General features: G+C 43.0%; 1 protein-coding gene and 1 long non-coding RNA gene across 2 annotated transcripts in view; one reads left to right on the top strand and one right to left on the bottom strand.

Annotated features, from left to right (window-relative positions):
• The window catches only part of LOC143729262 (exostosin-1), a 494,506-nt gene that overhangs the window by 152,426 nt on the left and 319,798 nt on the right, over positions 1-22,282 (bottom strand). The window lies entirely within an intron of this gene.
• LOC143729279 (uncharacterized) lies at positions 16,863-17,108 on the top strand. The gene is made up of 3 exons (XR_013199969.1): positions 16,863-16,936; positions 16,970-17,026; positions 17,071-17,108. It is a non-coding gene; the product is annotated as an uncharacterized LOC143729279 (long non-coding RNA).

The following is a 22,282-nucleotide window of genomic DNA, read 5'->3' as shown; positions in this document are numbered from 1 at the left end:
AGCCCTTGGTAGATTTTCTGGCAGCGCGCAAGCTACTGCCAAATATATCTCTATGGGTCCTGCAGTTAGTAGTAAGAGCAGATTTGGTTCTCGTCCTCCAGGCTACAATGGGGTGTTGCTCATGTTAGTGCATCCCAAGCAGGCTCTGGTAATGGAGCAAGAAGTAAAGGCCCTGTTAGCAAAGAAAGCTATAGAGCAGGTGTACTCACCTGACATTGTGTCAGGTCTTTACAGTCGTTATCTCATTGGTCCAAAAAAGGATGGAGAACTGCGTCACATACTAGATCATCATCTGTTGGAGTGTTCGGTGCTGGAACTCAAGTCCAAGACGCTGACACTCAAACAGATCATGACTCAAATCAGATCCGAGGACTGGTTTGTCATGATAGATCTGAAAGACGTATACTTCCATATCTCCGTCCTCCCTCAGGACAGGAGGTTCCTGAGGTTTTCTTTTGGGGGCAAAGAACACCAGTATCAGGCACTTTCTTTCAGTCTAGCTCTATCACCCCGACCATTCACAAAGTGCTTAGATGCAGGTCTGGCCCTGCTCAGGCTGCAGTGCATACGCATTCTGAATTGCATAGATGACTGACTGATTCAAGCGGAATCAGAACAGTTAACGGTTCGGCATTGAGATGTCGTCCTCGCTTATATGCGAAGGTTAGGGTTGAGGCTCAATGCCAAGAAGAGTGTGCTTTTTCCCATACAGAGGACCACTTTTCTTGGAGTGGTCTGGGATGCGAGCCGTTCTGTCGCCCACTCATGTAGCTGTTATCCTTACTGCCACAAAAGAGCTAAAGCTAGGCCAGTCACACACTGTGAAACAGTTCGAGAGACTGTTAGGCCTCAGGGCAGCAGCTTCCAATGTGATACCCTTTGGCCTGCTGTACGTGAGACCTTTGCAGTGGTGGCTCACGACCAGAGGGTTCTCCCCGAGGGGAAACCCACTCCGTATGATCAAGATCACGTGGCAGTATCCCCGTGCCTTAGTTATATGGAGGTAACACTGGTTCTTGTCCCAGGTTTCCGGTGTTGGGAGCTCTTTGCCATCGAGTTGCTATCTTGGCAGATGCTTCCCTCACCGGCTGGGGAGTGGTATTGGAAGGGAGCTCAGCTCAGGGCTTGTGGAGGAGTCATCATCTCTCTTGGAACATGAATTGCCTAGAGATGGTGTTTAACTTCAATGCGTTGAGACATCTCCTCCCAGACCTGAGGGGCCATCATGTGTTGCTCTCGGACAGTGACTGTTAGGCCTCAGGGCAGCAGCGTCCAATATGATACCCTTGAACCTGCTTTACGTGAGACCTTTACAGTGGTGGCTCAGGACCAGAGGCTTCACCCCGAGGGGAAACCCACTCCGTACGATCAAGATCACGTGGCAGTATCCCCGTGCCTTGTTTATATGGAGGAAACTCTGGTTCTTGTCCCATAGACAACACGTTGGTGGCCTCTTATTTTTGGTCCCTCAGGAAAATACGCTCTCTGAGGGCAGTGTATATTCCAGGGGGCCAGAATATTGGAGCAGACACCCAGTCGAGGCAGGGACTGAGGCCAGGGGACTGGAGATTCCACCCCGAGGCAGTGGAACAAATATGGGAGTTTACTGCAAGGTTGAAGTGGAGCGTTCGCTTTGGACGCGAGCGACTGAGTGAAGCGCACGCGCATAGAGCGGAATATTGAGCTGAGCGTCACACCGCTCCGCTTCACTCACATGCTCTGCTCTCCAGTCATTTGTGATGCGGCGGAATGGTCCTCACCGCTCACATTCGTAAGATTTTTAGCCTGGACCTGGATGCTGCCACAAGGTCTCAGGTGCTTAGTGCTCAGTGTAGTGATGACAACAGGCTGACACTCAGGCATTTGAAAGTTTGGCGATTTGGGTATTCTTGTTCCCAAAGCGTCATCGACGCATCACGAGTTCCCTCGAAAGGGAACGTCTCAGGTTACGACTGTGACCATAGTTCCCTGAGATAGGGAATGAGACGATGCATCGCCCTGCCATACTTCCTGCAAATTGTCACACTCATTCAGTTGTGTTTGTTCTTAGTTTTGTTTTCATGGACTTTTGGATTGTTTTCATTCATCACATATTTTCCTTTCATTTAGTTTGACATCACTGTGTATTTAAGTTCCTCCCTGTTCACTGTGTTTGTCGGTAGATGTTGGTGTTTGCGTCGTTGCACGCACATACTGTTACACTATTTATTTTTATTAAAAGTTTATTTATTATTAAAAAACATTTCATATTGGAACCTATCATCTTCCTCATCATTGTTGCACCAATTGACTGCCTTTTTTTAAAGATTTGTTTTTTGTTTTGTTTTTTTTGTGGGAAAAGGCATTAAACCGGAAATGCTGTCAACTGGGCTTTACTTGTATTAAATCAGAAATATTCCATTAAAAAATTAATAAAAAATGGTCTGTGTCAACCAAAATGTATTTTGTGCATTGCATTATTGGTTGCAGAAAGTACAAAAGCAAATGCCATGATTATATGAAGTTCATAGTAATAATAATAACAAATGTTTAATCATAAGGAACTTTTTCAACTTTGTGCAAAAAATAAAATAAAAAATTGTCCAATGTGAAATCTGAGTCCTGAAGCAAAACCAGTTGAGAACCACTGATCTGGATCCATGGTCTGGTAAGATAAAGGGGCTCAGAAGAATGACAAGTTTCTTGAGATTGTTTCAGTCAGACAGGAGTAGATTTAGCAGCTGTGTGTGAAATCTCACTGGGTTACGGTAATGTGAAACCCACAGACAGCAGGAGAAAAAATATATCTTTTTAACATTTCATTTCCACCTCAGTGAAGCCAGGCTGAAGCTAATTACAGCAGGATAAAAAGACGGCCAGAGAGAAGAATGAAGTGAGACAAAGAACACGTGCTGATTCAGTTAACTATAGTGTCTTCTGTTTTTACAGAATTAGTTAAAAACTCAATAGATAGTTTTCAACTGCATTCAACACTGGATCTTTACAGCCATTTACTCTTTGTCTCTTTATATTCTAAAACCTACAGACAGATCTAAAATCACACAAATCATTTTGAATGATAATGTAAACCTAACCGTCAGAGGCCAAAGCATGTTTAAAAAACATGACGATGTTAAAGCATATTTTGGTGAAAATTTCTTAACTGTCAGTACAAATGCTTTTTAACATTCTCCAGAAGTTATTCCAGAAAACTAGGACGCTGAACTTCGGATAATGTTCATCTGAAATTATTCACATCAGACACTAAAGTTTCATGATCTTCAAATATTCTTACACTTAATTTGCTTATCTGTGATTTACTAAACGTACTCTACTGTGAATAACAACAACAACATTAATAAAGATCCCCTACTGCATTTCTTTAAAAAAAAAATTCATTTATTTTTTTAGAAGTTTAGATAGACAGACAAACAGTTAGTAATAGTTAGTTAGTTAGTTAGTTAGTTAGTTATTTAGTTAGTTAGTCTCACATAGCCAGACCTTCAGACTGACAGCAGAAGGTCTGGACTCGATAGTAGCTTTCATAAGCCAAGGACCGACCAGAAACCGCCTGACTTACATGTAAAGCAACCAATCCCATTTCTTTCTTTTTTTTCGCATCATGTTTAGGGGCGTGAAAGTGTACCGTTGATGTGCGCATACAATAACAGACCGGAGTGTAAAACTCTAGGACGTATTTTAAAGAGTCTATATCGCAAACTTTACATAGCCTACTTCACATACTTTTGAAAATCCAGTGTTTGGTTGATCCTGATAAGCACACATTGTCACAGCTGAAAACATTCAAAAACAGCGCTCTTCTTCCATGAGGGGGTTTGGGTTCATGGTATCTTTGTCTCACGGAAATCCTGTAGAATTCAACCAGCAGAGGATGACTTCGAAACTGAAGTATTTCCAGTAAAGTGTGCCATATGCATCAGACGTTCATCCAGCGGTCCGTGGGCTAAGGTTGAGACTACTTAGTTAGTTAGTTAGTTAGTTAGTTAGTTAGTTAGTTAGGTTGGTAAGTAGTTAGGTAGGTAAAGCCCTGGATGGACACTGATTACTAGTCTAGACCTTCCCAAAACTTCTTGAGACCATTATAAATGTAAACCACTTGGATCAAAACATCAATTTATTGCATTGTTAAACTGAATCTTCAAAATGTCATTTGTTATGTACAATCCAACATAGCTTAAGCGATTTACAGTGGCTTTAAATCAATATACATCCTTTCTTCTTCAAATATGGAATTAGTTAAGTATGATCAAATGCCCCTGATGACACAGATCCAGTCATTCAAGACACAGATGACAAATTCATGAATCTTTAGAGCCACATGAGGGTGGACTGTATCTTTCTTTTTCCCAGTTTTGTATATACTCATCACCATGGCAATGTTTTGCCGGTGGAGGCCCAGTTTCTCTCTCTCAGATTTACCTGCAATCTTCAGGCACCACAATGTGATGGGAATTACTGCAGCCATCAAGGCAAGCAGCACTCTATTAAACCTGCTTCTACAATGTAGAATGATGGACATAAAGTGCAACCTGGATCCTGGTGGTTGATGAATAATGGTTCTAATTAATCCTTGATTTCATTAAAGTTAAGTATTAATGGTGACATTGGATTTATAAATGATACATTGATTCATAAATTCAGATTAAAAGGAAGAAAACAGGATTGACTGAAAACAACTGCATCTCTATCTGCAGAGAATCTCTGTGTGGTTCCCTGTGGAAAAACTTTGTTAGCTCACCATGCCTAATCTCACATACTTGGCTAACCATTTGTGGACACTTGGAGGCAGTGAAATATTGAGTTATCAACAGGACCAAAATATGTAACGCTAGTCAATACAAATTAGGCAGGACCACAGTTTTAAGGGAATAGCTAACCCAAAAAGGGTGATTTAGGCATTATTTACTAACCATCATGCAGTTCCAAACATGTGTGCTGTTATTTATGCTATTAAACACAAAAGTAGAACTTGTGTGAATCATTAAGCAATAATTGTTACTCAACTCTAATGACAAGGGGCTGTCAATCACAAACTGAGCACAAGATGCTCTCAATGACTGAAAACAAACTAGATCCATAAAGTACAGCCCATGCACTATATTCCAAGTGTTTGGGAGATATATGTATTGGCCATATAAATATCAGCAACTGCACCAAATTGTATATTTTTGCTCAGTTTTTGAATTAAATTGAGGTGTTTTTTCCTCAAGCATGAGCTCCATATCATACAGTTCTAGCAATAAAATCCTGATGTATCATATGATACTCAACAAAAAACACATACATAGCTGTCAACCCTCCCGTTTTTTCCGGGTTTCTCACGTGTTTTAGCTCTTTTCCCGCTGTCTTCCCGTTTTAGTTTTTTCCCGTAAAATATCCCGTATTTTTACGCTCTGATTGTGTGAGACGTACAAGCTCGGGCAGATTCGGCTTGAAGTTGTTCATCCTCGGATGCGGCGCCGCAATCGCTGTTACAAAAAAAGCCGTGCACACAGCAAAGCGAAATGTGGTCTTGCGCACCCAACTGGTCATTTTTGCCGCGCGCACCTTCGCGCTCATGCGGACACGTCGAGTATAAACCATGGTATAAACAAAGCTTAACCCTAACTCCGTGTCAGCGTGCGCTCTGATCTGTAAAGGGGCACAGACATCTACCAAATCATCTCCTGCAGCATCCTCCGAACTTCCGAAGCACCACTAACTCCGCCTCCGTTTCCCTCGTAAGCTGATATTAGTAGGCCTATTTAAACATTCTCTATGATAAAAAATGTAACAAATATTTTAATAACACGATTTTGGCGGTTATAGAGTTCTAATGACGGTGTTCAACTATAACCGTCGGTCTCACGGTTACGGTCACACCCCTAACACACACACACACACACACACACACACACACACACACACACACACACACACACACACACACACACACACACACACACACACACACACACACACACACACACACACACACTGTCTCTCTCTACCTCTCTCTCTCTCTCTCACACACACACACACCCACTGTCTCTTTCTCTCTCTCTCATACACACACACACACACTGTCTCTTTCTCTCTCTCACATATGTAGGCCTATATGTAGTTATAAACTCTTTAGATTGTTAATGATTAGTGCTTTTTTTTTAAAGTTTGTGGGTAAGAATCGTGTAAAAAAATCCCTTATTTTGGGGATGGATTCCGGGAAATCTCCCTTATTTTCAATGTTCAATGTTGACAGCTATGCACATATTGTATGCAGATTTTCTTTAGATTCAATTACAACCTTCACTAAACTGTTCCATCTCAAAAAATTCTAATTTTCAGACTATTATTTCATGTCACACTTTACAGGGTTAAGCTAAATATGACCTTTGGGAGGTTAGGGTTATTAGTGATTTATGACTTCACTGATATGATTCGGTACGCAAGTTGTATGGCCTTTTTTATGACACTTCCATGGTGTCATTTTTGTCCTTTTTTAGTCTGGACAGCTGTAGTCATTATGAACTATTATTGAATGGATACAACTGTTGTCCTCCATTCCTTTCATTCAAGGTTAAAAGGACACATTCATTGTGATGTTACACCTTCACAAATAAGTGTCTTTTGCTGAGTCCTTCCTTGAAGTGAAAGACAATATTCACATTCAGTCACAAGACTCTTGGGCTACAATATGCATTAAGAGTGAAAATCCCCTCTTTTCTCTATGAGGGCTTTAACAGAAGAGCCGAGGCAACCATCTCTCCCCACAAGGGATTAGAAAAGAGCTTGAATTCAATTCACTTTATTATTCAACGGCTATTGTGTGCTCGAGGAAATGTGTTTAAAACCCAACACACAAGCAAGGTGACTGTCACATAATAAAGGCCCTGACGTTTAAAGAGCAACATATCTAGATTTGAAGACTCAGTAGTGTGGAGAGCTAAGCCACTGCTACACTCCTGAGTGAGCGGTCTCAGATAAAGTTTAATGGGATATGAAGTGCTGTTTAATTCTCTTCCTTCTTTGACAGATATTCAGAGTTAATTGATTTAGAGTGACTTACAATGGCAAGACACGTCGGATGAGTAATCCTTTCGATACTGCTCATTTACTGCGTGAAGGATCTGCATATATACATGAGAATTTCAGCCTGTAACTTTAGTCACCACCTGGAGCACTGCCTTCCAATTCACATCCGAGAACCAATCAATCTGATCATCCATATTCATGAATATTTATGTCATGCATAGTTGTAGATGCAGACGATGACAAAGAAAATTAGGCTAAAAGTCTTTGATTACAAACTGGATAGATCAACTCATGCAGAGAACGGCTAACTAAACACTGAAAAGACTGCAACTTATATACAAAGCAAATTAGGGAAATAATAATAAACACCTGTGAGAATAAATGAATAGCTATTGAATTAATACATTATAAATTATTATATGTAATTATTGTTATAACAACCACCATACATATCTACAGGTAGCTCTAGACAAGCAAAGCAATCTTTATTTTTTAGTTTAGTGTTGCTTGTACTGCAATGGCATCTTTTGAACTTAAATTTCTGAAAGATTATTCTTATGAATGCATATGTTGGTGTTCGTTTGCATGTATTAGCTCTGGAATTGCCACACTTACAGGAAGTAAATAAAAATACGTTGAAGTGAAAAAGGAGCTGCATTAACCCTTAAATGCATACCTTGGGTCTTTAGTGACCTGGGACGTCATTCACTACCCTCCTCCTCATTTATTTTTTTAAAGTTAGACATCAACCTTCTTAGTATTCCTCAATCAATTCATTATAAACCATATAAAAAGAAAAAAATAATGACATTGTAAAAGAATGTCTGTTTTCCCATACATTTTTTTTTGTTTTTTGTAACAAAAAAATGGGTTGACCAGAAAAATGACCTCTGGTGTGTAACAGTGTAAGTATTTTTTTTTCTGCACAACAATAATTGAATCTTTGATGTCTGAATTTCATGAAGGATGGAAACTGCATGCATAAACACATTCTTCAAATAAAACTAATCTGTGTCAATTTAAAACAGCTATTAGCAATGCAAATCAACATTTGTTGTCTAGGCACATAATTTACTACATCTGAAGCTTTTTAAAGGAACTGATGGGACTAATTGTTTCAAACTGCAAACGTTAGAGGTTTGATGACCAATTACTATTTTTGGTTTTGATGACCATAAAGAAAGAGTTGCAACACCAGCAATCATTTACTTCATAAATTTAGCTGATGAAAACTGACATTTATTGTATCCAAGTAACCAAATTTGAGTCAGAAACAGCTGACTGCTTCAAGCATCCCTCCCATGTGTGCTGAGTCTCAGCTCTTTGTGTTGCTGTTTGCTGTGTAGCTGCTATCAACAATATTAAATCATACCTAAATTGTAATAAATTTTTAACAAGAGCATTATTTAACATTTAAAGTACTTTTAATTGTCGAGATTTCAAAATCTATGTATCATGATTTCCCCAAAACAAATTAAAGGAGCATTTCACCCCTGGGAATCTTGATCTTCATTGAAAGTGGTTCATATATGTATTCGAAATCTGTCAAAATTTTCTAATTTAGTGCCTTTTTGACCGAGTTATGACAGAAAGTAACTTTATAGCGCATTAGTTTGGTAAACCACATTTCCCACAATGCAACGCGTTTGAACAGCTCCAGAAGCCACTCCCACTAATCCAGAACACCGCCTATGCGTGACCCGCCTAGACGAGAATGCATTACGCTAGCTAAAGTTACCACTTGAGTTTGAAAATCATTTGCGATCTCATTCTTGATCTATTCCTTCTTACTATTTATTTTGAAATGGTGAACTATTGTATGGTACCGGGATGTTCAGTCACCTCAAGGAAAGGTCCAAAAGTAAGTTTTCATGCCCTACCGAGAGAGTAGGAGAGTATCTAGGTCGCCTATGTCCATATGCGGTGCGAAACTCGGATGGTTCACAACACAACACTCCATGTCCGTGTCTGCCTCTGACATTTCTTCTAGAAGGAATTGGCATTTTAGAGATTCTTTGCAGCAGACAGACTCTAGCTCGGTGTCCATAGTCGCACAGTTACAGCCCGTCACCACCAATTCGCTACAGCGCGAGCAAGCCCGGGCTTCTCGTCTGCGCCGGGCTGGTCTCCTGCGGCGGCCGCTGCCTTGTTCCTCCATCAGCCTCAGCTGCTCTTCGCTATATTGTGGCTCGTATAAATAGCCACGAACATCAGTTTCGAGCAAAAGATTTTCAAAATCCTCGTCTTCCATATCGTGTGTCGTAAATTCAGGCATTATGGTAAATCTAACTCCTTGAGCGCTTGTTAGCTTAGCTTGCTGTCTTCCAAGCAAGATAGCGGATTAATAGTTTAGTTTCTTCAGGTTTAGTCCCACCCACTGATCTGTAATAGGCCGGTGGGGTGAGTGGGTCCCACGCCCTTGAATAATAATGAACTAAAGGCTGTAGTTTTCTTAATATGCAATGAAATTTATCTTCCGTCCTATCGTGGCGCAAAATTACGATATTTACGTCACGATAGGACGGAAGTAAAACACTTAAATCCTTTTTTCTCCCATCTCAGAAAAAAAACAAGCAAAATTCCACCATCATTAAAATATATGACTGGGTTTCTAACAGTACAAACCTTAATGCAAATGGGTGAAGTGACCCTTTAAGCGGAAGCTGATTTCTTTGATCAACTTAATCACCCAGTGCAGTCACCTGTCAAGAAAAGTTCAGACTTCAAGGATTCAGTTAGGAAATATCATGGATGGATCTGATAATGACAAACAGTATTACTAGGATGTGCTACCAAGAGATAGGAGTTAGGATTTGTTTCAGAATTTGGTAGGAAATCAGCACTGTGATCAACATGACAAATGAATTCTTGCTTAACTGGTTTAATAACAACACATTTTATGTTATTATAGTTAATTACTATGTTATAATAACCACCAAGTGTATCTACTAGCAGCTTAGAAAAAAACACTTATTTTTGTAATTCTGTTTAGTAAAGCTAGTGGTGCAAACATAAAACTTCAGGTTTAAAACAAGACCAAACTTATCCACTGAGCAGTAAAAATGTTATAATAATGCAGGATTGAGAAAATTAATGATTTGATCAAATGAGTCAAATCTAATTTTTACTCAAAAGGTATGCTCAGTAGTCTCGGTCTAAAGTTAAGGAGGTTTAAGAGGTTGTGTTTTTAATCATTTCCCCCCGCTGTAGCTCTAAGTTTCTCTAAGCACAAAACTCCCACCTGCCTGCTCTTTGTCTCACACCAATCTATTTCTGCTCAATCCAGACGGCTTGTCCATTTTTAAGAGGACTCAGAGGAGAAAGCTGGAACACAGTTATACTGCTGCAACAGCACTCCCTTGAACAAACCCCAAATCAAATCAAGAGTTCTATAAAAACATACCTCAACTGAAAAAAACGAAAACTCATAAATAACCTCCACTCGACAATCAACTCAGAAACTCATTTATAACTAAAAGAAAGATCTATTTTAACAACAACGACAACAACAAAAATATTTCAATATAATATCAAGCACTCGCATACAATTAACCTCAAAACCAAATACTTAAAAACTCTTAAAAACACATCAGGTTATATATATTACTAGATTTTATTACAGTTTTTACTGGCTATGTTTAATAGAGTGGAACTCATTTCTGGCCTCTAGCAGCATTCAAAGCGCCGACCCCTCAGATAACAGCCTATGGGCAGCACAGACAGCAGCTGGGTATGAGCAGATGAGTTATATCACTGCTTCCACTCATAGAGTTTGACTCAAAGCTGCCGCCGGCAGGAGGAAGAGGTTGTTTTAAAAACAGCAAGAGAATGGACATGACCTCAATATAATTTTAGCAATGAACACATGGAAGTGTAGCAGTCTGTTGTTGACTGTCAACAATGTCCACATTTATGCCCAGTGTAATGTATTCTGTAAGAACTCGCATAATACCAAGTGACACGCCAGAATTACACGGCTAATCGTCATCAATGGGGAAAGAGGCTTTTTAGCAGGGGCTAACAGTTTAATCTCTAGTTTTGGTTTTTGGTTCATGTTTCAGGTCACAGTCATATTTCTTGTCTTGTCATGTGATTCCATAGCCCACATGTGATCATGCCATGTGCTTCCTTAGTCTCAAGTTGTCATGGGGTAATTGTCTAATCATGTTCACAGGTGTGTCTTGTTTACTGATTAGTCCATGTGTGTATTTAAGCCCTCATATGTGTATTTAAGACCTCATGTTTGTCATTCATCTTTGTCTTATTGATGTTGTAACCTACTGTTGGTGAGTTTTCTGTTTTAGTTTATAGTTCCAAGTCCTTGCTTTGGATGATCAATACACTGCAAATTGGTTCTACAAACTTGCCTCCAGTGGACTGATGTTACAAAACCAACCATGAACCAAGCAGTTTGTTTGCTTCACCTCTGTCATGGGAAACATAGAGGATTATGTGGATAAATTCTGTGTACTTTGTGACAAGGTTGACTAACGATAATACCTTAAAAGACATTTTTCGTCACAGTTTAAATTAACCCATTCGTTCTTGACTGCCTAGGGGGAAAATTCACTTTTCCCTAGCACAATATATGGACTATGCCCTTCTGTTGAGCGGCTCATCATTTACTGTGGGTTTTGCGGAAGAGGAGTCTCACAATCCCACAGTACCCTCCAAGCTAGAGACTCTTCACATCATGCCTGCCAAGCCAGAGACCAAATAAAAATAGAAAATAGCTGTTCTTGACTGATTAACTTTTGTAACTATATTTTTATTTATAAAAAAAAGTGGAATGTTATTTTACATTTGATTACAATTTCTGTTCCTGAATACCTGGAAATCTTAAAACAACTTATTTCAATATTGCAATCGTATCTCTGTTCAGTTGTATTTATTTGTGTAATTGCTAATTGTTTATTTCTTCTTTTTGTAATTATTGAGTGTTTACTTGTCTTTAATAATGCTTGAAATTTATATTAGTTAGGCTAGTTTTTGGTATAGTATTTTTAAACCATAGGCAAAAAATCTTTGTGTATGTTGATTTTTGCTCATGGTATTCAGCTACAATTTAATGTTTTGCAATAAGACTTAGAATAAATGTGAATGATTTCTATGTTTTTTTATTTATTTATTTTATTTGACCTTATTTAAATCGATATTAGGAATTGATTAGAATCGGAATCGTTCAAATTCAAACGATACCGAACCCTATGTATCACGGCAACTGGGTAGTAAAATGTCCGGTGAGTGGCGCTAAAAGGTTTTAAACTCCTTAAGCTCCTTTAGGACCAGGTCGTGCTGAAAAATGAAATCTTCATCTCCATAAAGCTTTTCAGCAGATGGAAGCATGAAGTATTCCAAAATCTCCTGATAGCTAGCTGCATTGACCCTGCCCTTGATAAAACACAGTGGATCAACACCAGCAGCTGACATGGCACCCCAGACCATCACTGACTGTGGGTACTTGACACTGGACTTCAGGCATTTTGGCATTTCCTTCTCCCCAGTCTTCCTCCAGACTCTGGCACCTTGATTTTTCCGAATGACATGCAAAATTTGCTTTCATCCGAAAAAAGTACTTTGGACCACTGAGCAACAGTCCAGTGCTGCTTCTCCGAGGCCCAGGTCAGGCGCTTCTGCCGCGGTTTCTGGTTCAAAAGTGGCTTGACCTGGGGAATGCGGCACCTGTAGCCCATTTCCTGCACACACCTGTGCACGGTGGCTCTGGATGTTTCTACTCCAGACTCAGTCCACTGCCTCTGCAGGTCCCCCAAGGTCTGGAATCGATCCTTCTCCACAATCTTCCTCAGGGTCCGGTCACCTCTTCTCGTTGTGCAGCGTTTTTTGCTACACTTTTTCCTTCCCACAGACTTCCCACTGAGGTGCCTTGATACAGCACTCTGGGAACAGCCTATTTGTTCAGAAATTTCTTTCTGTGTCTTACCCTCTTGCTTGAGGGTGTCAATGATGGCCTTCTGGACAGCAGTCAGGTCGGCAGTCTTACCCATGATTGCGGTTTTGAGTAATGAAACAGGCTGGGAGTTTTTAAAAGCCTCAGGAATCTTTTGCAGGTGATTAGAGTTAATTAGTTGATTCAGATGATTTGGTTAATAGCTCGTTTAGAGACCCTTTTCATGATATGCTAATTTTTTGAGATAGGAATTTTGGGTTTTCATGAGCTGTATGCCAAAATCATCAGTATTAAAACAATAAAAGAGCTGAAATATTTCAGTTGGTGTGCAATGAATCTAAAATATATGAAAGTTAAATTTTTATCATTACATTATGGAAAATTATGAACTTTATCACAATATGCTAGTTTTTTGAGAAGGACCTGTACATTTAGTCATTTAGCAGACGCTTCTATCAAAAGCGACTTACAAATGAGAACAATAGAAGCAGTTAAACTAACAATACTACAACAATATGCAAGTGCTATGGAGCTTCCCAGTTTAATCTAACACAGTATCTGTATTTATTAAGATAATAGATATAGAATAGAAGATAAAGTGTTGGTATTAATAGACCAGGTGTTGTCGTTGGCTCGTTAAAGACCACTATAACTGCAGAATTTTGGATCAGTTGCAGAGGTTTGACAGTGCAAGCTGTAAGACCTGCCAGGAGAGCATTACAATAGTCCAGTCTGGATAGAACAAGTGCCTGGACAAGGAGTTGTGTAGCATGCTCTGATAGGAAGGGCCTGATCCTCCTGATGTTGTACAAGGCAAATCTGCAGGACCGGGCAGTTCAAGCAATGTGGTCTGTAAAGTTCAAATGATCATCAATCACAACTCCAAGGTTCCTGGCTCACCTTGATCGAGTTATGGATGACGAGCCTAGCTGAATGGAGAAGCTCTGGTGTTGTGTTGGGTTGGCTGGGACCGCAAGCAACTCTGTCTTCACAAGGTTTAGTAGAAGGTGATGGTCCTTCATCCAGCCAGAAATGTCTGTCAGGCAGGCTGAGATGCGAGCAGCTACCGTCGGATGCTCCGGCTGGAATGAGAGGTAGAGTTGTGTGTCATCTGCGTAGCAGTGATACGAAAAGCCAAGTTTCTGAATCACAGATCCTAGCCCTAAGGCACCCCAGTAGCTAGATGTTGGGTCTTTGACAATTCACCTCTCCACGACACCCTGAACGACCTATCTTAGAGGTAAGACTTGAACCATTGGAGTGCGGTCCCCGAGATACCCTTCGTCTTTAGGATTGACAGGAGGATCTGGTGGTTAACTGTGTCAAAGGCAGCAGACAGATCCAGAAGGATGAGAACTGAAGATTTGAAAGCTGCTCTTGCCAGTCTCAGAGCTTCAATTACCGGGAGCAGGTTGGTTGTTGACGAGACTGGTTGTTGTCCAGGAGATCTGGTCCAAAACAACATTCAAGTGTCTTGGCGACGAATGAAAGAAGGGATACCAGTCTGTAATTTTCCAGATGTGCTGGATTTAGAGTGGGTTTCTTAAGCAGTGGGGTTACTCGAGCCTGCTTAAATGCTGTGGGAAAAAAATGGCTTGAAGTAGATTTGTGGGAATAAGATCAAGCAGACAGGTAGTAGGGCGATTGAAAAGGAGGAGTTTGGAGACTTCTGCTTCTGAAAGCAGAGAGAAGGAGGGTAGAATGTGTGTGTTAGCGGGTAAGATGTGTGTGCCAGTTTGTGGTTTGGTAAACTGGTTGCTGATGGTGGTTGTTTTATTTATGAAGAACGTGGCAAAATCGTCCGCTGTTAGGGTTCATGAAGAAGGAGAACGAGGGTTGAGAAGAGAGGAGAAGGTTTTGAAAAGCATGCGAGAGTCAGAAGAATTGTAAATTTTGTTGTGATAGTGAGCCCTTTTAGCAGTAGAGATATTAGCAGAGAACAAAGAGTGGAGGGATTGATTAAGACCATGGTCAGTAGAATCTTTCTATTTGCACCACTTCCTCTCTGCACACCTGAGTTTAGAACGATGTTCGCAGAGAACATCAGATAACCAGGGGGCAGAGGATGTGGCGCAGGCTGGCCTGGAGGAAAGGGGGCAGTAGTTGTCCAAAAAGGATGTTAAAGTGGAGAAAAGAGTATCTGTTGCACTGTTAGTATCTTAAGTTGAGAGCTGATCAGGTGGAGGAAGTATGGATGAGACCAATGAGGATAGGCGAGAGGGTGAAGTGAGTGTAGGTTTTGCCGAAAGGTCACCTGTGGAGGAGTGTGTATTGTATTCTGAGGCATGTTGAGGTTGAGAGTGAGGAGGAAGTGATCTGAGGTGTGCAGCGGAGTGACCAACGTATGGTTAGTGGAGCAGTAGCGCCCAAAAAAAACTACCCACAAAATCCCTTACAATACAACTTTAATTTAGAAGGATGTCCTGTTACTTTATCCACTACAGTAAAAGACCTGGGTGTTATACTAGACCGCAACTTGACTTTCGAAAATCATATTTCATATATTACAAGAACAGCCTTTTTCCACCTTAGAAACATTGCTAAGCTACGCAACATGCTATCTGTTTCTGATGCAGAAAAGTTAGTTCATACTTTCATGACCTCGAGACTAGATTACTGTAATGCTTTATTAGCTGGCTGTCCTACATCCTCAATTAACAAGCTACAGTTAGTGCAAAATGCAGCTGCTAGAGTTCTTACTAGATCAAGAAAATATGATCATATAACACCTATTTTATCATCTCTACACTGGTTACCTATTAAGTTACGTATCAATTACAAAGTATTCCTACTGACCTATAAAGCCCTAAATGGTTTAGCTCCTGTGTATTTAACAGACCTTCTATCGCCATACAATCCATCGCGCTCTTTAAGATCACTAAATTCGAGGCTTCTGGTCATTCCTAGGATATCTAAGTCCACTAAAGGAGGGAGGGCGTTCTCGCATTTAGCTCCTAAACTCTGGAATAGCCTTCCTGATATTGTACGAGCCTCAGACTCGCTGTCCCAGTTTAAAACTAGATTAAAGACGCATCTCTTTAACCAAGCATTCACTTAATGCTTAACCTTTGATACTGCTGAATCGGTTCGAATGCATTAACATTATGAACATCAGCTATGCTAATTATTTCCCATCTGCCTTTCTGCTGTTATCTCGGGACGCTAGTCCCGAGGTAAATAGCGTTCGTCAGCTCCAGTTTGTATCCAGCCTCTCACGGAGACTTCAGATGCCCCAACGCCTGTGAAGAGACGACTCGACGCCTGTGAAGAGACGACTCAAAGCCGGCGATATGTTATGCCATAAATTAATACTTGATTAACTAACTGTATTTTTCTATGTACATTTCCGAAATGCAATTTCTGTAAAGCTGCTTTGAGACAATGTGTATTGTGAAAAGCGCTATACAAATAAATTTGAATTGAATTTGAATTGAATTAAATAAGGTCTAGTTGGTTACCTGATTTGTGAGTAGCCGCAGTAGATACTCGTTTGAGGTCGAATGAGGCAAGCAGAGTGTGGAAATCAACAGCCTGAGGCCTTTCTAGGTGGATGTTGAAGTCGCCAAGAACTACAAGAGGAGTACCATCCTCAGGGAAGGATGAGAGTAGCAGATCAAGCTCCTTCATGAAACTGCCAAGTTGACCTGATGGACGATAAACAACTACAAAATGGATTTTACTAGGCGTAGTGATGGTAATTGAATGCGAATCAATTGAGCTGTTGTCACACAGATGTGGTAAAGGACACAATTTCCAATAGTTTGATATGAGAAGGCCAGTACCTCCAGCCTGTGTGATCAGACGAGGGGTGTGTGAGAAAGTGAGGTTAGTGAAAATGGCAGCAGGTGTTGCAGTGTCCTTTGGTCTGATCCAGGTCTCTGTCAGGGCCAATAGGCTGAGACCTGAATGACTAAAATTAGATGCAATTCCTATTTCCAGAGACCAATTCCAGAGACCCATGGGAAAAGAGAATAAAGTACTAGAAGACACCGGAAAGGTACGCAGGTTGCTAGGATTGTGCTGCCTCCAACGTGTGACATTTGATTTAAGCGTGTTAGTAATAGTAGGGATTTGAAAACACATAGTATAAGAGAGCTCACAAACAAAGTGATTGGAAGAAAAGTTTTGTAGAAGAGAAAGGAAACAACAAGAAAATAATACTCAAGTGCCTTGTCGGTGTCCTTGCTCGGAGGAGTCACTGGTCTTTACACTCTTCGGTCTCACACGATGAGGGCTTCACACAAGGGCTGCTGCGGTATATTACTTGCTTTATACTCACCTGAAATGTCATTATTGAATACAGCTGTACATGCCTCACTAGTGAAACTGTTTAGCACGTGACTAAGCGCGAACAAACAAGACTTCACCGAGATTTCAGCTCGTGAGCACAGTAAATAAACACTGTTTCCTAATAACTACAACTGTGCACTTAAATCATATGATAAAATTATACAAAACAATTACAGTTCCTATCACCTCCTGTTGTTTGACTGCTTCTTTATAATAAGTGATACAAAACACACTGTATAAATAGTGCTTTAAAGATAAGATAAATACTACAACTGTATAAATAGTTGTTAGATACTACCTCTTATGTTGTATGTTTATGTATGTTTTGGAGTTTTACAGAAATAGGTAGAGGCACATTTTTCCAGTGTGTTGGTTATAACCAGTACAAAGATAAACTCTCACCAACAGGGATAAGCTGCATTTAGATAGAGATTTCTTTTTCAAGTGGGAAAGAGAAAGATAATGTGAAAAAGAAAATCCATGTTCTGTTGTAGCTGGCTGGTTTGTCCTTCACACTTGGAACAGACAGGGAAGAATGTCTTCATATACACTCAAGAGCTGTTGTTTCAAGTGATATGCAAGTGTGAAGGTCAGTGAATAGAGTCTGGTCAAGATGCAGCTGCTATTGTAAAATTTTTCTTTCTTTTCTTGTCAGTCATACTTGATAAATGTGTCCTCTTGGTGTCCTAATACATTGATAAATGCACCTTTAGAATGTTGCAGAAGCTAAAAGTGCTTGATTATACAGACAATGCTTGACATTTTCTAATTAAATGCAATGTCATGCATAAACAATGTCAATCTACATACAAATATATGAAATCTAATACGGAGTGTCTATTGCACATGCACACAGAGGCACCTAGACAACGCGCAGGCAATAGACACTGTCGTCGACGTGAGCAGTGCTGGAGGAATTCAGGGCTTGTCTGGGAAGCTCACCTGAGGAAATATCACATTATCCAGTCCGTGGAGTGGAATGGCGAGCAAGCGAAGACACCTGAGCAGGTCCTAGTACTGGCTGGTTAAAGCGAGTACTCGAGAGGACACAGGCTCCAATCGGAGATTGTAGAATCTAGCGAATGTGTTGGGTGTCGCCCAGCCTGCAGCTCTGCAGTTGTCTGTTAGCTAGGCGCCATACGCTAGAGCCCAAGAGGAAGCCACACTCCGGGTGGAGTGGGCTGTCACACCAAGGGGGCATGGTCAACCTTGCTGCTGGTATGCCAAAGCAATGGCGTCCACTATCCAGTGAGACACCCTATTCCTAGGAGAAAGCCTTTCCCTCCAGCTTCCCACCATAACAGACAAGAGCTGGTCTGAGGTCCTGAAACCTATGTTCTGTCTACATAGGCGCGGAGTGCGCGTACTGGACAGAGCAGTGCCAAGGCTGGGTCTGCCTCCTCCAGGGGCAGCACTTGCAGGTTCACCACCTGATCTCGAAAGGGAGTGATGGGAACCTTGGGCACATATACATGCCAGGGTCTCAGGATCACGTGAGAGTAGGCCGGCCCGAATTCCAGGCAAGCTTCGTCAATGGAAAATGCGTGCAGCTCCCCTACCCTCTTGATGGAGGCCAATGCAACCAGGAGCAATGTCTTCATTGACAGGAACTTAAGCTCCACTGATTGCAGAGACTCAAAGGGAGCACTCTGCAGGGCAGTTAGAACCACTGAGAGGTCCCAAGAGGGAACGAGAGGAGGGCGAGGAGGATTCAGTCTCCTTGCTCCCCTCAGGAACCCGACGATCAGGTCGGGATTTCATACGGACTTACCTTCGACTGCGTCATGATGTGCGGCGATAGCGGAAACATATACTTTCAGGATGGAGGGAGACGGAAGGCCCCGCGGCCAGCTGTGCGACAGTGCATCCGTGCCGAGCATGCCCTCGGTCAGAGAGTAAAACAGGGCGCAATGGGTCGAGTCGTGGGAGGAAAACAGGTCTAACTGTGCATCCCCGAACTGGTCCCAAATCAGCTGAACTGACTGGGGATGGAGTCGCAATTCTCCAGGGAGGGGCTGAAGCCATGAGAGCTCATCGGCAGCACAGTTCAGGGCTCCGGGGATATAAATGGCTCGAAGCAACCTCAGATGCTTCTGACTCCATAGGAGGAGGTGGCGGGCGAGTTGTGCGACATACGGCGGGAGCGTAGACCACCTTGACGGTTGATGTACGCTACTGTGGCGGTATTGTCTGATCGGACTAGTACTTGTTGAACCTTGAGCAGAGCAAGAAAGCGTTGCAGAGCAAGGCGTACTGCCAGCAACTTTGAGGCAATTGACAAGCCAAAGGCGCAGGGGGCCTGTCCAGGAGCCCGCGGCATTATGTCCATTGCACATGGCACCCCAGTCCGTGGTGGAGGCATCTGTTGAGACAACATCATGCCTGGAAAATTGTACCATGGCCACTCCGGTCCGTAGAAAACTGAGGTTCGACCATGGGGTGAAGGTCTGATGGCAGGTCAGAGTAACTGGTACTCGGAGCATGCCGTGTTGCCATGCCCACCTTGAGACTCGGTCACGAAGCCAGGGCTGAAGCGGTCTCATTTGAAGCAATCCGAGCGGCGTTGCCGCGGCTGCAGATGCCATATGCCCCAGGAGCCTCTGAAATAACTTCAGTGGAACCGCACTCTTGCCCTCGAATTGTTTCAGGCAAGTCAGCAGTGACTGCGCACACGCGCTCGTAAGCTGTGCGGACATGGCGACCGAGTCGATTTCCATACCGAGAAAAGAGATCCTCTGCACGGGGCAGAGGTTGCTCTTCTCCCAGTTGACCTGAAGGCCCAGACGAGCTGGGTGCCGGAGCACTAGGTCCCTGTGTTCGCAATCCTGGTCTCGAGAGTGAGCTAGTATGAGCCAGTCGTCGAGATAGTTCAGGATGCGAACCCCATGTTCCCGTAGAGGAACAAGGGCTGCCTAGACGACCTTCGTGAAGATGCAAGGAAACAGGGCTAGCCCGAATGGGAGAACCGCGTCCTGGTATGCCTGCCCCTCGAAAGCAAACCGGAGGAACGGTCTGTGTCAAGGGAGAATGGAGACATGGAAGTAGGCGTCCTTCAGGTCGATCGCTGCAAACCAATCCTGCGGCCGCACACACTCGAAGCATTTTGAATGGCAGCCTGTGAAGGGAGCAGTTCAGGATGCGCAGGTCCAGGATTGGCCGTAACCCATCGGATTTCTTCGGGACAATGAAGTAGGGGCTGTAGACCACGGACCTCATTTCGGCTGGAGGGACAGTCTCGATCACACCCTTCGCCAGTAGGGTAGCAACCTCTGCTCTCATGATAGGGGCACTGCCACGATCATAGTAGAGCGGACTCCCCTGAAGCGCGGAGGAGACCGTGCGAACTGAATCGCATAGCCGAGCATGATGGTTTGTGCAACCCAGCGGGACAGGTTGGAAAGCTTAAGCCAGGCTCCCAAGAACTGTGCCAGCGGGGTCATGCAAACCACAGACGTCCCCTCGGTGGTGCAGCGGAGCGGAATGACCGGCCCGGACATGGACGGCATAGCGCCCCAGTGTGGGGGCACGGTCATTAACCGCAACCTGACAGAGGAGGCCAGGGAAGGACACTGTCATCCGAGAACTCTGTGGGCTCAGGGATGGGGGTGTCAGTTCTTTCTCTAATAACATTATGGCGCTGCCCACCCGGGGGTGAGCAGCGGGGAGTGGATAACAAAAGATTCCCCCCCGGCCCTCCACTGGGGGAAGGAGTGGCCCTGCTACCATCTCCTGAAAAGAACTGACGACCATCCCTGAGCTGCCCCTCTCAGGAGTGCCGCTTAGCCTGGCGTTTAGCGGGGCTGGAGAGGGCGTTGGCTCCTTCCTGCGGCTTCCCCCACGACTGGGCCTGGGTGAAGGCTGTTGCTTGGGCTGAGCGGGAGGAGCGGGAGCCGCAGGAGGACGCCCTCAGCGGTGAACAGACTCAGGATTCTGCGCCGGCGGCTGGTTGGAGGCAGCATCGGGTCGTCGGGTCAGAATATGCTTAATAGCCTCAGTCTGTTTCTGAGCGGTTGAGAACTGTTGGGCGAAATCCTCAACCGCACCGCTGAAGAGGCCAGCCTGGGATATGGGAGTGTCGAGCAGCCGGGACCGCTCAGTATCCCGCATATCGGCCAGGTTCAGCCAAAGGTGTCGCTCCTGGACCACAGCAGGGGACATCACCAGACCCATGAAGCGTGCGGTCACCTTAGTCGCTCGGAGAGCAAGGTCAGTGGCGGCGCGCAACTCATCAAAGAGCCCTGGGTCTGTCCTACCCTCGTGCATGTCATTTAGTATCTGGGCCTGGTAGACCTGCAGAATGGCCATGGCATGCAGAGATGCGGCTGCCTGTCCAGCGGCTCTATAGGATTTCGCCACAAGCATAGACGAAAACCTACAGGCTTGGGACGGGTGCTTAGGATCAGCGCGAGAAGGACTCTGAGGACACAGTTGCATCACAACAGAGCGTTCAACCAGGGGACCCCAGTGTACCCATGGGCAGTGGCCCCATCAAGGGGAAGAAAGGCGGAGGAGATCAGCGAGCGATCGCGGGAAGACTTGAGGGTCTTCCAGGATTTCGAGATCTCCTTATGCACGTCCAGGAAGAAAGGTATTGGGGTTGGACGCCGACGGGAGTCGGCTGCCACACCCAAAAAACAATCATCATATATATATATATGAGTGCTGGAGAGAAGTGATATTGCAAACAATTTTTATCCGCCACTTTTGTTGAATTACACTGCAGTGTGATTAAAAACGACATTTAAAAAAAATCAGCATTGCAACTCTTTGTGAAAAGCACTTGTAGTGTACTCAAAATCTTAAAAATATATTTAAAGAGAGTCCATTTTGATGACTGTTTCTTAATGCACGAAAAAAAACTCTCGTAAAATTACTTTTAAAAAGTGTACTGTGACCATAATGTTTAGTTGTATTCAGTTCAAGGACTTTTAGTTTGTTTTCATTCAGCACATGCATTTCTTTGTTTTTGTTTTCCCGCCACTGATCGATCACCATGGACACCTACATAATCACCACAGCTGTTCGTCATAGGCCTATTGCCACATCATCACTGTGTATTTAAGTTCCTCTTGA

Source organism: Siphateles boraxobius, unplaced genomic scaffold (genome assembly GCF_051911475.1).
Source record: "Siphateles boraxobius isolate OS27281-9 unplaced genomic scaffold, OSU_SipBor_1 8, whole genome shotgun sequence".
NCBI lineage: Eukaryota > Metazoa > Chordata > Actinopteri > Cypriniformes > Leuciscidae > Siphateles > Siphateles boraxobius.
Note: the sequence above shows the minus strand (reverse complement) of the source record. Positions and strands in the feature narration are given on the sequence as shown.